General features: G+C 45.7%; 1 long non-coding RNA gene across 15 annotated transcripts in view; it reads right to left on the reverse strand.

Moving 5' to 3' along the window:
- The window catches only part of LOC308063020, a 54,761-nt gene that overhangs the window by 12,604 nt on the left and 29,474 nt on the right, over positions 1-12,683 (reverse strand). For 13 of the 15 annotated variants that reach the window (XR_013927804.1, XR_013927805.1, XR_013927806.1 and 10 more), the window contains one exon: positions 1-12,683. This exon is cut by the window's right edge. This is a non-coding gene — a long non-coding RNA (uncharacterized lncRNA). The other 2 variants (XR_013927813.1, XR_013927812.1) reach the window with 2 other exon arrangements.

Genomic DNA, 12,683 nt, shown 5'->3' on the forward strand with positions numbered 1-12,683 from the left:
CATGCCAGCAACAGTGTGGGCATCTTCCTGTTACCAGCTGGTCTGAGACCTACAAGTCAGCACGACAGGTCCATTGACTGAGATTGGTTTCAACACAGAGGTTCCCCATTCACAAGGACAGATCTCAGCTGCCATCACAGCAGAGCTAGGTATGGAAATGTGCCATGAGTCTCTCCATGCCATGCCTGACACCTTCCCTGAAGAGATCAAATATTTTCAGTTACTTAATTGCCCCAGCCTGGCTATTTGTGGTGTAGGAGGCTAGAGGAAGCACATACAACAAGGTTAGGCCACATATGTGGTGCAATGGCCTTGGAAGATGATCTATCACCAGTGAGCAATAGACTAAATGACCAACTAACATTGGGCTTCTCATCAACCTTTGTGCCTTGGCTTGGCTATTTCCTCTCTGTCTGCCTTGCTCGCCCCACTGAAACCAACAAAAATAAAACCCAATAAATCCCTTGGGGCTGAAAGCAGGGATTGGCAAGTATAAGGACTTTGTAAAACTTGCGTCTCACTGATCAGTGGGGCAGATTCTCACCTCCTAAGAAATTTTCTGCAAGAATTGTAAATATTTAAGATATGCACACATTCCTGTCGTCAGGATTTTGGCTTTCTTGCTCTCCAGAAAAAAGGCTTGGCTCCAAATCCCAGGTTTCCCTCTCAGTTCCTATAAAAACAAGAGGCTCAGTTAGGAAAACTACAGACTATTTATGTTTTCTCAAAGTCAAAAAAGAACAGGCAGGAGATAGAAAATGTTTCACCCACCTCTTTCACAGGAGGAAACCCATCGCTCTCCTGTCTGCCTGTGGGCACGTTTTGCATACTGGAGGTTTTCCTTGAACAAGACCCCTCAGGCACCCTCCAGCCCCCATCTGCTAGGGAGTCACACAGCGAAACAAAGGGCCAGCTCCTTTGTCTGAAGAGAAAAGGTGCCAACCTGCCTGTCTCCGTTTACCAAAGAGAGGGATGTTAGCAGGGTGAGAATGGGGGGCTGGGACCATTGCTGGGGCAGGGGCCATTTGTCCTCTCTTCCCGGCTCTCAGGCGCTTTCCCCTCCCTGCTGTCTCCTTCTGATTTTCATGTCTTGCCAGCTTGGCTTTTTGAAATGCTTTAGGTAGTTATTTAGGAAGCTGCTGCCTAAAAATAAATAAATAAGAAGATAAATAGGCTCTATTTCTGCAAGAAAAGCCAGGGAACGGCCTCATAGCCCAAACTCCTGTGAGCTAATTCCCTACAGCTCTACCCACCAAAGATACAGGGCGCGTTGACCCTACCCATGGTAACGTGGCTGCGCACACACAACCCATACCTTGTCCTTTACTCAGTGCTCACCTTTTACTGCATCCCTACCTGGTCTCCTACAGAGAGCAGAGAGTGAGAAGGTGCTTGGGGCCGAGTCCTAGGACACACCTGGCAGTTATGTATCAGTAACTGAGCCATGCCAATAAATACTGATTTGGGGATGACAGCTGTTGACTCATGGACAGTTTTCACCAGCATGATTTTCTAACAATATGTATCCCTGCATGGGGCTGAACCAGAAAAGTTTTGATCAACAGGAAGCCCTGTACTCACAAAGGCTTTCACCCAGAGTACATCAGTGTATATGCCTGCTGCACATCCATGACAGCAGCATGCTCCCCGCCGGCCACACATTTTGCACACTTAACCACATCAGAAATGGTCAAACCTAGCCAGCAAAATGCATGGGACGCCAACACTGGAGACTTTCCCTCCATGCTCATCCTACTTGCCTTGGAGACCACGCAAACAACAAAAAATAGTCAACCTTCCTCCCTTTTTACCTATGTTACACATTACAGAGTGAAGTCAGTGCTCTCAGCTTCCCTGCTTTCTCTTTGCACTTTCAACCCAAGTATGTAAAACTGCACAAGGAAGGAGAGGTTAAAATAACATAATAAAAGACAGGTAATATACTGTCCTTTATAGGTCTTTCCTGTTACACCATGTTCTTTTACCAGTGTGATCTCTGTTGGACATTATGTTAGAGGGAGTCTCCAGAACAACACCGAGCAGGAGATTAGAGGAGCTGTAATAAAAAAAAATATACACTGTTGTCCTATATTGCACCTGAAGCCGAGGAATGACACACAGATGATGCATCTATGGGCAGGTATAAGTATGTTCCCCCATCTCTTGCTGCGTCTGCCCAGCAGTACCACAACAGGAGCCCTTATGCTTCCATCCACTTCCATCCTGAATTGGGCCATTCAGGGGCCCAAACAGGAGCAGCAGGACTGCGAGAGCATTGCTGCTTCCCTGGCTTCTCCTGCCTCTCCTGGAGCAGGGACAGAGTTTGCTGGCTCTCCCAACTCACCCAGCCTGTTCCTCCCTTGCACAGAGGCTGGCTGCAGTAGACCTAACCTGCCCTTTATTCTTCTTCTGAGCACCCCTCCCGTGTCTCCCAGCTGCCCAGGAGATGGTTTGTAAAATCCAGCCAGAAGGAGAGGTGATGTGGTGGGGAGGGAAAAGGAGGTAGAGCCCAAGCCAAAAAGCGTCAGCACCGAAAGCAGCAGCCACAGTGGAAGGCAGCGCTTTGAATGACCTCATGAATCAGCCACGACATTATCTACAGTGAAATGCCTGGGAAGGGGTTTCCCATGTCCTACCCTGACCGGGAAGGTTGAATCCACAGGAGCCTGAAGGGCATTTTGATTGCCAAAGACAAAGGCTAAATCAGTAGGAAATGGTATTTTATTTAGCCTCTGCATCGGTGGGGGCCTGAGGGGAGGGTAGAGGCAGGGGGCAGTGACAGAGACGTGGGGATAATACGGGGGATTCAGAGCAGATAACTCAGTAGCATATGGGCCTTCACTAAAGCAGCACGTCCCACCGAAAAGCCCGTTTCTCTCTCCACGCTGCCAGGCGCTGCCGGGGGCGGGCAGGGCCCTGCACGCAGCCCAGCCTGCTCTGTCAGGGCTGCGCTCTGCCATGCTACCCCGCTGTCCGGTGCCAATATGGAATTTCCTTTCGGGAAAGGGCTGTGATAATTGTCTCTCCTATTTACACAGCGCTTTCCAGACAACATGCCAGACGTTGGAGCCCTTGTACAGGCAAAACTCCCAGGGACACCCTGACTTGGCCTGGAAGTCAGCTAGGGCTCCGAGTACTCAGCATTACGCAGGGTCAGGCTGCAAACTGTTGGTGCAGGGACCGGCTCTCCTGTAGGTGCCCCATTCCCAAAGTGTGGCTGGTGGTCATAAAAGAAATCAACATCAAAAGAGCTTTGGAGTCGTGGTATGGTGTGGGCTTACCTCCTTGTTTACATGGCATTAGAGCTACAAAGGCTTTAAATGCTTTCCCCGATGCGACCGACCATCCGGTAGATGTCCTGAGGACCTAGGTGATCTGGTGGGTGGGTGGGGAAGGGCTATCTAACTGGGAGGGACTGGGAGGGAAGGCAAGGGAATGCAACAGTGCCTCTAAGGGAGGGTGGGGCCCATACCACCCTGGGTGGTGGGCTTTATGCAGTGATGCCCTGGAGGAGGGGTGGGGGCCATAGCTGTGCGGTACAACCTGTGGTGCCAGCAAGGTGAGGCCTGGCTGGTGGAGTCTGCTCTGGTCTTCTTTTGGTAAGCCTGAGATTCCTGCTCTCAACACAGGGAAGAGAATGTGCAGATCTGAACATCTCCAGTTCTTCTGTGAGGCTCAGCCTTTCCAGTACTGTTCTCTCGCAGTTTTTATCCAACCCAGAGGCACAAACAGGGTGGATCAGAGAACCAGAGGCGTGAGAAATGGCAAAGACCTTCCCTCCGGATCATTTCCTCTGGTATTTCATCAGACCAGGTACATGTACAATGGCATTTTATCACTTCCTTTGGGAGGTAGTTTCCATACCTTTTATGCACCCAGGAACAGGTTGTATTTTGCCATATTTCTCTTTCACTGTAAGCAGAAAATAGTCATGGATATCAATATGAATTTTTACAAGTGCAAAGGACTTAAAAGTGACACCCCCTCCCATCTTGCCACAGTACCAAAATATCACACGTCAAAGATCCTCCTGCTGAGAGCTGAATTCCCCCTTCATGCAAAGTTCAAGGACTGAGGCTTGTTCCAAGCGTTTCTATTTCAGACTCTTGGTCTTTGACCAAACCATCACATTTCAGGCTTGTGTTGGAGACCTGAGGACCATATTTGTTTGTACTCCCTTTGCACTCAGGGGCCCAACCACAGCTCCCTGTACTAGGAGGTGTACAAAGGCAACAGAAAACCTCAGCATGTTCCCCCAGATACGCATTTCCTTAGAGGTCCTGGATACTTTGGGGGCAGGTCAGGCACACATCAGTTCTCCAGCTCTGCTGTGTAGGGAACCTACAGCACAAATTGATCTGTAGGGAGCATGACCTAAAGTGTCAAAACAGGGCCTGTAACATTTTCCACTGCCACCAAACCTGTTTGACTGAATTGCAGGTTAAAAAGGCATTGTGTCTATAATTGTTGGGCTTTAGAGAGCATGTCTTTTCCTTTAATGAAATACCTTGTTCATTCCATTTGAAAAGGAACCAAAGACTTCTCAGGTTTATGATAAAGTTGTAAAAATTTTATTTACCCCATATTTCCTGCTGGGTTATTTACGAGGCATTTTGTCAGCTCTCATAAAACTGCCTAGTAAAATATATTTTCTTACAAAAAAAATAAAATCATTTGTGCGGAACATCTTGAGAGCAGCGAGGACAGAGTTAATGGGATACACACACGTTCCGACCCTGGGAGAAAACAAAACAGAACGAAAGCCAGGCATTGTTGTGCTGCATTAGTTAATAATAGCTTTAGAGCTAAAATCCTGCTCCCACTGATGTTACTGGAAGTTGGTCCTTAATATAAAATAATCAGAGAACCATCTGCCATGAATTGCAGAGCCCCAAAAGGAACCTGAAATGTATCAAAGCACCCAGAGAACACACTTCTCCCGTTGGGATTTCAGAAGAAACACTAGCTGAAGAACTTTTTCTTTGAAGTATGGTGGCTTAGATTTATGTAACTCAGGGATGGGTGCAAATTGTCACTCAGACCTGGAACCCAAGGTTGGTTGATTGTTAATACAGTAACTTTTACCTAGTTAAGGGTCAAGATGCAAGAAATGAAGCTCCCTGATGTAAAACTGTAGGAAATCCCTTCTTGGTAGTTGCTGTCGAATAAACAGCCTGGGCACAGGAAAAGCACAACCCACCCACTCCAGGCGCAGCTGGAGTACATTTGCCTCTCTCGGAGCACAGCTTTTCAGTTTTGGTGTCACATGTTTGCATCTGCTCAGTTCTCCGTGGTATAAACTTTTGCTTTTTTTTTCCCAGCAATGCTTAATCTCAGTGGGAACCTTGAAGCACTAAGTTTGTTGTGCAGCATTACCCCTAACACCCTTCATTTCAACCCTCGCAGCTTCACTCCAGCCACACTTACCACTTGCAGATAAGTGGGACACAGGTAAAAAGTCCTTACTATGTGGCCAGCTTGGCCTGGTTCACTCAGGAGCTCAGCAAAGGTGTTCTAGCTTGGAGGCACCAGGAATATAGAGGAAGCATGAAAACAATGAATAAAAGAAGCAAAAAAAAAGAGAACCAGGGAGGGTTGTTTTTAAAACAACAAGAACTAGATGCTGGGAAGGGGTCAGAGGTCTTTTGTTGTGTGCCTGTACAGCACTTAGCACAACACAACCCCAAATTACAGCTGAGCTCCTTGCTCCTGCTGCTGTGCAAAAGTGAAGAAGCCAGCAGCCGAGCAGGGGAAACAGGCAAGGAGTCAGGTTTGCAAAGGTATTTAAGTGTGTAAAGACACAGGGGGATATTTATTTACGGATGCTGGTAGAGGTCCTATTTCCTGCAGGAGCCAAGGGGCATTAGGCTCACAGCTCCAGTGCTGTGCCACCAGGTGTTATCTGTGTCTTTTGGTATGGTGAGAGCTGGGTTTACTGCTCCTTTTAATAAGGCCTGTTTTTTAAAAGCCACTCCTGTCTTGGGGTTGCTCTCCTATGTGTCTGCAAAATGCCTTTTGCATTGCAAGGTCCTGCTTCAGTCACAGAATCATAGCATCATTTGGGTTGGAAAAGACCTTTCACACAAGATGTGGCAGCATTTAGCAATATGATGGGGTCTGTGCTGCTTTGGGCATACATAGATCTCAGGATGAGCTTTCCTTTTGCACAGCTATGTTGCTCAAGGGAGGCAGGGGGGGTCAGGAGGTGTCTGGGTGACCCTGGGGCCTGGAGCTGGCCAGAAATCCCCTCTCAGCCTGCTGTTGGGGAGGGGAAGCGGGGGAACTGCCTGCTAAACTGAGCAGGGGTGGCTCCTGGGAAAATGGAGAGCACTTCCATCAGGTGGGATGTACCAGACCTGAGCTTTAACAAGCGGTTCAGAAACTGGTTGTGATTTTAACAGACAGTTTAACCAAACTGTATCAAACTTCCTCCAGCTCAACCCTGTCAGAAATGTCTGATATAACAGAAAATGTGCTCTACAATTGCTATATGCTCCTTAGGCTGAATTAAGTCCATTATTACACTAACCCAGCAAGAAAATTCAAGTTGGACTTAACTGGAACATTTGTCAGCTGTCTAGATATAAAGGCAGAGGAACTCTAATGCAGGGAGTCTGGAGAGAGGAGGTGAAATGTGTCTAAAGGCTCTCTGGATGTGACTCTGAGTGTTGAGGAGGTAGAGGTGGAGAAGGAAAACCATTTCTACTCCAGATATCAAACAAGCTCTCAGGGAAATTCCTTCTACGGCTTAATTCATTTAAAAAGAAAACACCTATGCCTCCCAGCTTTCAAGAGGTTTTGGCATCCTTTACAACCAGCATAGTCCGTTGTTCCAGAATCAACAGTTTTGGTCAATGACTGACAAGGAAGGGCTGCTTTGCCTCAGTGCACCAGGGAAAAACCAGCAGACATGTGGCAGACACCTTATTTGCACTGGTGGGACTAATGCTTTTGACTCAGCTTGCGAAAGGTGAGCTGGCAGGATGTTAGCATACTGCACGCTTTAACAAACCCCTGGTGATGAGAGAGCTGCTGGCGTCCACTGCAATCCAGCCCAGGGGAAAGTTTCTCCCCGTTTCACCAGACCGTTGCTATTAATGGGGCAAATTAAAAAATTAAACCTACAAAAAGCGTCTCCCAGTGCTCCACCCAGACATCAGAACCTACTTAAGCTCAAAAGGTGGCATGTGTGTTGCCCTTAGGAGGCGAAACATAAAAGGAGGCAGATAGCGGAGATGTGCAATAGCTCAGGCTGAGGTCTTTGAAAAGCTGCCATTGATGGGAGTCCTTGTCAAGTGACTCCAATCATACCAGCAGACATGAGGCTCATAGCTGCCCTTTTTTTTGTTCTTTTTTTTTTTTTTTCCCCCCACTTCTTTGCAACAGGCTGTGTTATTTCTCTTCCCCACTGCTAACTGGCGTCAGTGACCAATTTATTCACATCAAGCACAAAGATATGGATTGACTGAAGCCAAGTAGGACCCTCATCTAGGGAACACTCTGGAGCTATTTAATAAAGTTCAGAGACCAGAGAAGCATCCAGGCTTTCCCACCATAGTTGGAGAAGATGAAATTCTTTAATTGTTTGTGTTTGAGTGAAACTCATATAAAAAGAGGATTTGGGATTCTGGGGAAGCTTTAGAGCTGAGTCTGACCTTAAGCCGTGTTTCTGCACAGCATCGCACGCTCTCACACTGTGCTCCCAGCACCCGCTCTGGGAACTCAGCCCTCACTCACATCCCTCTTCGGCGCATGGATGGATTCAGGGAGGCAACAGTTGTTTTATCCTATAGTTAGTAAAAGATCATTAGGGGCCTGTGGTCCAGGCAACTTGAAAGAAGCTGTGCCTCTCATGAACACACAAACATGCAGACACTCTGCATCCCATTACAGCTCAATTCTCCAGTTATGCAGAAGTCAAAGTGGTTTCAATCCCAGACTACTAGTCCCATTGGGTTCTCTCTCTAACCCAAATTTGAGCACATCTGCAACACTTAACCTATTCTTCTGTCATTGTACTCCACACAGTCCTTATCACAGTGCTCAGACTATTCCAAAGAGCACTAAAAGGAATAGACGAATCAAATTTAGCGTGTGGATTTGGCTTTGAAAGGCAGCATTCTCATAGGACAAGCAATTTTCATAATTCTGTCCTCTTTGAGGACTGAAGTTCTGTGAGCCTTGTAAGTTGGCTGCTATTTGGATCCGAACAAGGTCTGGTCCTACCTGCTTGAGATTCAACCCAAATTTGGAACAAGCAGTGACAACGAGGTCTAGGGCCATAAGCAGAGCAGCCAACAGCCCAGATGCATGCTGGAAATGATAGGTGAGGGATCAGAATCTGAATTTCCTAAAACACAAACAAGCTCATTGATGCTGTAGTCAGCCTGTGTAACATCTTCCAGTCTTGATAAAAGCACACTGGTTTGGGGGGATATTGTTTATTTTTTTATGTTTGTTTGTTTGTTTTTTTTTTGTTTTTTTTTTTTTTTTTTAATTGATAGGTATAGGGACTACTGGGGGCTGTTTTAATTTTTTAAATCTTAAAAGTCCTTACAGGGTGGGAACTCTGCCTTCCACCCTTCTTATTCACAAATCAATTGTAGAGATGATGAAACCCTTACAGGCTCCATGAATTTTGGTGTCGTTCTAGATATTGTAGCTTTGGGTAGAGAATATCATCAAATCTGTGGCACAAGCACAGGCTTGATGGTGAAGCACAGAACCATTCTTTTGGCTCAAAAGATGCCAAGATGCTTGGCCTCAGATGCCAGCTGACATAGTGTATGCCTCATTAACAATGATACCATGTAACCAAACTGATGATACAGGAAAAAAAAAGTAATGGCAGGACTGACTGATTACCTCTTTTCCCAAAATTATCCTGTTTTTACCTACTGTATCTCTACGAGGAATAACTAGACTGAAGTGTTGCAGTCTGGCAAGTAAACAAGTAAAAGAGAATATAGTAGAGGTGTATAATCTGCTGAGTGGCACTGGCAAAGGTGAATCAGGAGCAACCATTTACCACCTTTTCTGGCAGTGGTATGGAGCAACTAGGGAGGCTAGGAGGAGACAGAACAAACAGAAGGCAGCATCTGGGCAATGTATGCCACAGCCTGGCCCCATCAAGTCTCTGTTTTGAAAAATAATCCTAACGAGGGCTACCAGCCCTGATGAAGCCCGGTTGAACAAGCACCAAATCTTTGCATGCTTAACTGAAGTGCAGTTCTAGTTAATGACAGGGTTCCTGAAGACCAAACATTAAGTTAGACACAGAATTTGTGAGAGGTTGCCTCAACTGCAAGGAAGGCAGATGCTTTCAGTCAACCTTAAAAAAATAATGTTAGCCTTTTTGTTTCCTGAAGGTGACATGTGAGTGGGTTAGGAGCCTTCCACCTTCTGGTAATCCTAGATGGCAGCAATGTTTAGCAGCGAAAGCATGGCACAGGGTGGTTCAAATTCTCATGCTGCAATCCTGATTTCACCACTAGTTTATCATATGGCATTACAAAACACATCTAAGGTCTTGGCATATGATGGGCATCAAACCAGTAAACAGCCAGGGGCCTGCAACAGTCTAAAATTTGGCTCAACTTGTCAACTTCTAGCTAAGAACGACAGTCTTTGCCTGCTGGTATCTCAGGAGGACGGGGTTCCACCTAACACTGCAGAGGTTTAGGGGTGCCCAAGTGTTAATTGCGCATATTTGACTCAGACTGAGTAGATTAACCCCCAGCTTTTCAGGGTAAGTTGGCAGAAGGCAGAACCATCTACAAACTGAGAAATGCATAAAAGGAGGGAAAAAGTTCAGTTTTGCATTCTGAAAGAAAATACAAATCTTTCTTTTTATTTTTCTTTTTTTTGGGGGGTGGGTGGGTGGGGTTTTTTTGTTTTTTTTTACACTTGAGCTTCAGTACCAGTCTTCTCTGATTCTACACCTTCTCTGGCACAGGAATGAAACCAGTAATCTAATCTCAGTAACTGGCTATGGAATGCTCACGCTTTCTGAAGTCCCAGCCCACTTGGTTAGCTGTATTTCTGAGACAGAGAAACAGCAATCTTTCTACTTTTAACATCAATAACACCAGTTATTCTCCCAAAGAATTATTATCAACAATTCCTTTGCTATATTTACAAAGAAGCAGGGCTATTCTTAGAGAAAACACTAAAAAAGCCATTTTATTTAGCTTTCTTGGCAGTTATACAAAAATGTAAGGAATGTAGTCAGTTAAAAACATCAAATCCCCAGCACGAGCCTATAAGAGCTTTCTAATGCATATTTACAGTATAGAAAGCAACCACTTTCCTGTTTTGTAGAACAAACAGGGAACCTTCTCTTTTCCTCCTAGCTGTTCCTGAAGACCAAACATTAAGTTAGACACAGAATGCTGCTTTTAATGGTGTGGGTTGTAAACTTTTAATGCCTAGAAAATGGGACTTTATACTACAGCCTTCTTTTCCTAAAAAGGAATTGGAAGCAAATTTTACTGCTGGTTTTAGAAAAGTTCTGAATTGGCAGCCCAGGGTATCTAAATACTCCTTTAGCCACAGCTTGGTTTGCCATAGGGAACAGCAGTGCTGACTTCTTCCACGCTGCTCCTTGCCAAGGCAGGGACATGCACCCCAGAGAGGAGGGGGCTGCTCAGGTCCCGCAGTACCACTAGCAGGACTGGGGAAAACCACTGTATTCCCATAGGGACCCAGCTCAATGTGGGGACACTGGGATTTGAGAACATAAGCCGGGCACCACACCACTGCTCCCATACATGCAATAACATCTCAGTACTTCGTCCAGCCTCTGAATACCATCAGGAAAATTCTGTGTCTTAGGGGCATTACTTACTGTTTAGGAAGGAGACTGTGTGGTGCATCCAGGTCACAGCTCTCTTGATGATGCTGAAAACAAACAAACAAAAGTCCTGGGTTATTGCTCCAGGTTTAGGTGCATTAATAGGTTCAGCTCTTACCTGGTGAAAATGGACACAGGCTACCAATGTTACTTGTACTGCACAAAGCCCCCAAAGTTTTCCAAATGGATGTGACAATACCACCTTTAAAGAATAATCTGTTCCACAGGGAAATTAAGAAACTCAGTCTTTTGGGATTTTGTAAATTAACTGGTATAGACAACATATTGCAAGGAACAATCCTTTACAGGTGGGGATGCAGGTGTTTAACTTCTCCCTCTTTTTCAGCTTTAACTCAAAAACCCTCCTCTATTTCTCTCTTAAGTTTGCCTGTGTTGGAGGCTTCTTGGTCTCCTGAGACAGCTTGAAATTGAAGATCTGGAAAGGGCCCAGATCCCATTCCACATACTTTGAATTACCAGTTAGAGGGAGACTGGAATCACTCCTCTATCCTGTCCTCTGAATGATATCACCATTTGTTGCTATTCTGTTGCTAGCAAGCCTGTTGTTTAAGATATGGTTTCAGTGAGTTCTTCCTGAACCTTCCTCAGGGAGGTGATAAAACTGCCTTTGAAGCACTCTACAAGTTTTAATTTTCATAACCAATATTCATTGCATTCATCGAATTTCTCCAGATTACCGAGTATTTCCCAATATCTTTTTTCCTACCCTTACACAAGATAGTGACCAAAAAGGACAAAATCCTTCCTTGTCCTACACTGAATCAGTGTTCCGAAACTGGAGAAGTTTGGCTGCCTTTGCCCAAATAGCACTGGTCACAGCCCTGAGAGTTCAGGCCTCCTCCCAACCAAGAGGGCAGCCTCATCAGGCCATTCAAACGTGCCACAGCCCTGACACTGTGGTGGGAAACAAATATGTCATGCAATCATTTTGCAGCGGTACATGCCAGGGTCTGACAAATTAGCCCATCACAATGCCCTGCTGCTCTGTTGGCATGTGCCAAAAACAGCGGGAGAGCAGCTTGGCTCTTGCTACCCTGCCATGGCGCAAGACAATGCCAGGTCAGAACGAATCCTAAAATGGTCCATAATCACACTGCAGCAAAGGGACGGGGCCTAGGGGAGTAATTGCTTCTTGTGGCAAATGATGCAACCCCAACCAGGATTTCTATGGGCTTTTGTGATTTGTACCATAACCATGCGCTTCTCTTTCTATTTCAGAGCAATAAGAACTGAGCAAGCCCTCATCCAGAGAAAACCAGGCAAGAAAAGGACTGCACTTGAAATGAGTGAGAGGAAAGGAGAGACTTGTGCAGCCTCTGGCTCCCACTCGCTGTCATGTAACAGTTTCATCATTGTAGGAAGTGTCAATAAGATACCAACAGGGTAAACAATTGTCAGACAGATTTTCACAGAGCCAGTTGACTGGACCATGGCTGCTTTGTACACAATGCCAGTGCAGTGTCATTTCTAATGGGGGAATTTATAAAGTATAATTATGTCAGAATTTGCTCCAGGCTACACACTGTTGCATTATAAACCTGGCCATTGCCATGTGATTAGTCAGAGCTTTAAATAACACTGAAAGTAATTATATCCAGCAAGATGAAGAAAAGTGGTGCATTCCAGTGCTTGCCACATACCAGCCCCTGAGGGGATTTAGCTAGGATGATGTCCCCTTTATTGCTGGAAGTTTTGATACCTTAGGCCACATCCTGATCACCTGACTCACAAACAATCTAAGGACTGTCTTAGTTTGGTCCCTGTAATTATGGAGCGGCGGGGACTTTATGCAAGTTACAATGAGATTCCC

Source organism: Falco punctatus, assembly GCF_963210335.1.
Source record: "Falco punctatus genome assembly, chromosome: 4".
In the NCBI taxonomy this organism is placed as follows: domain Eukaryota; kingdom Metazoa; phylum Chordata; class Aves; order Falconiformes; family Falconidae; genus Falco; species Falco punctatus.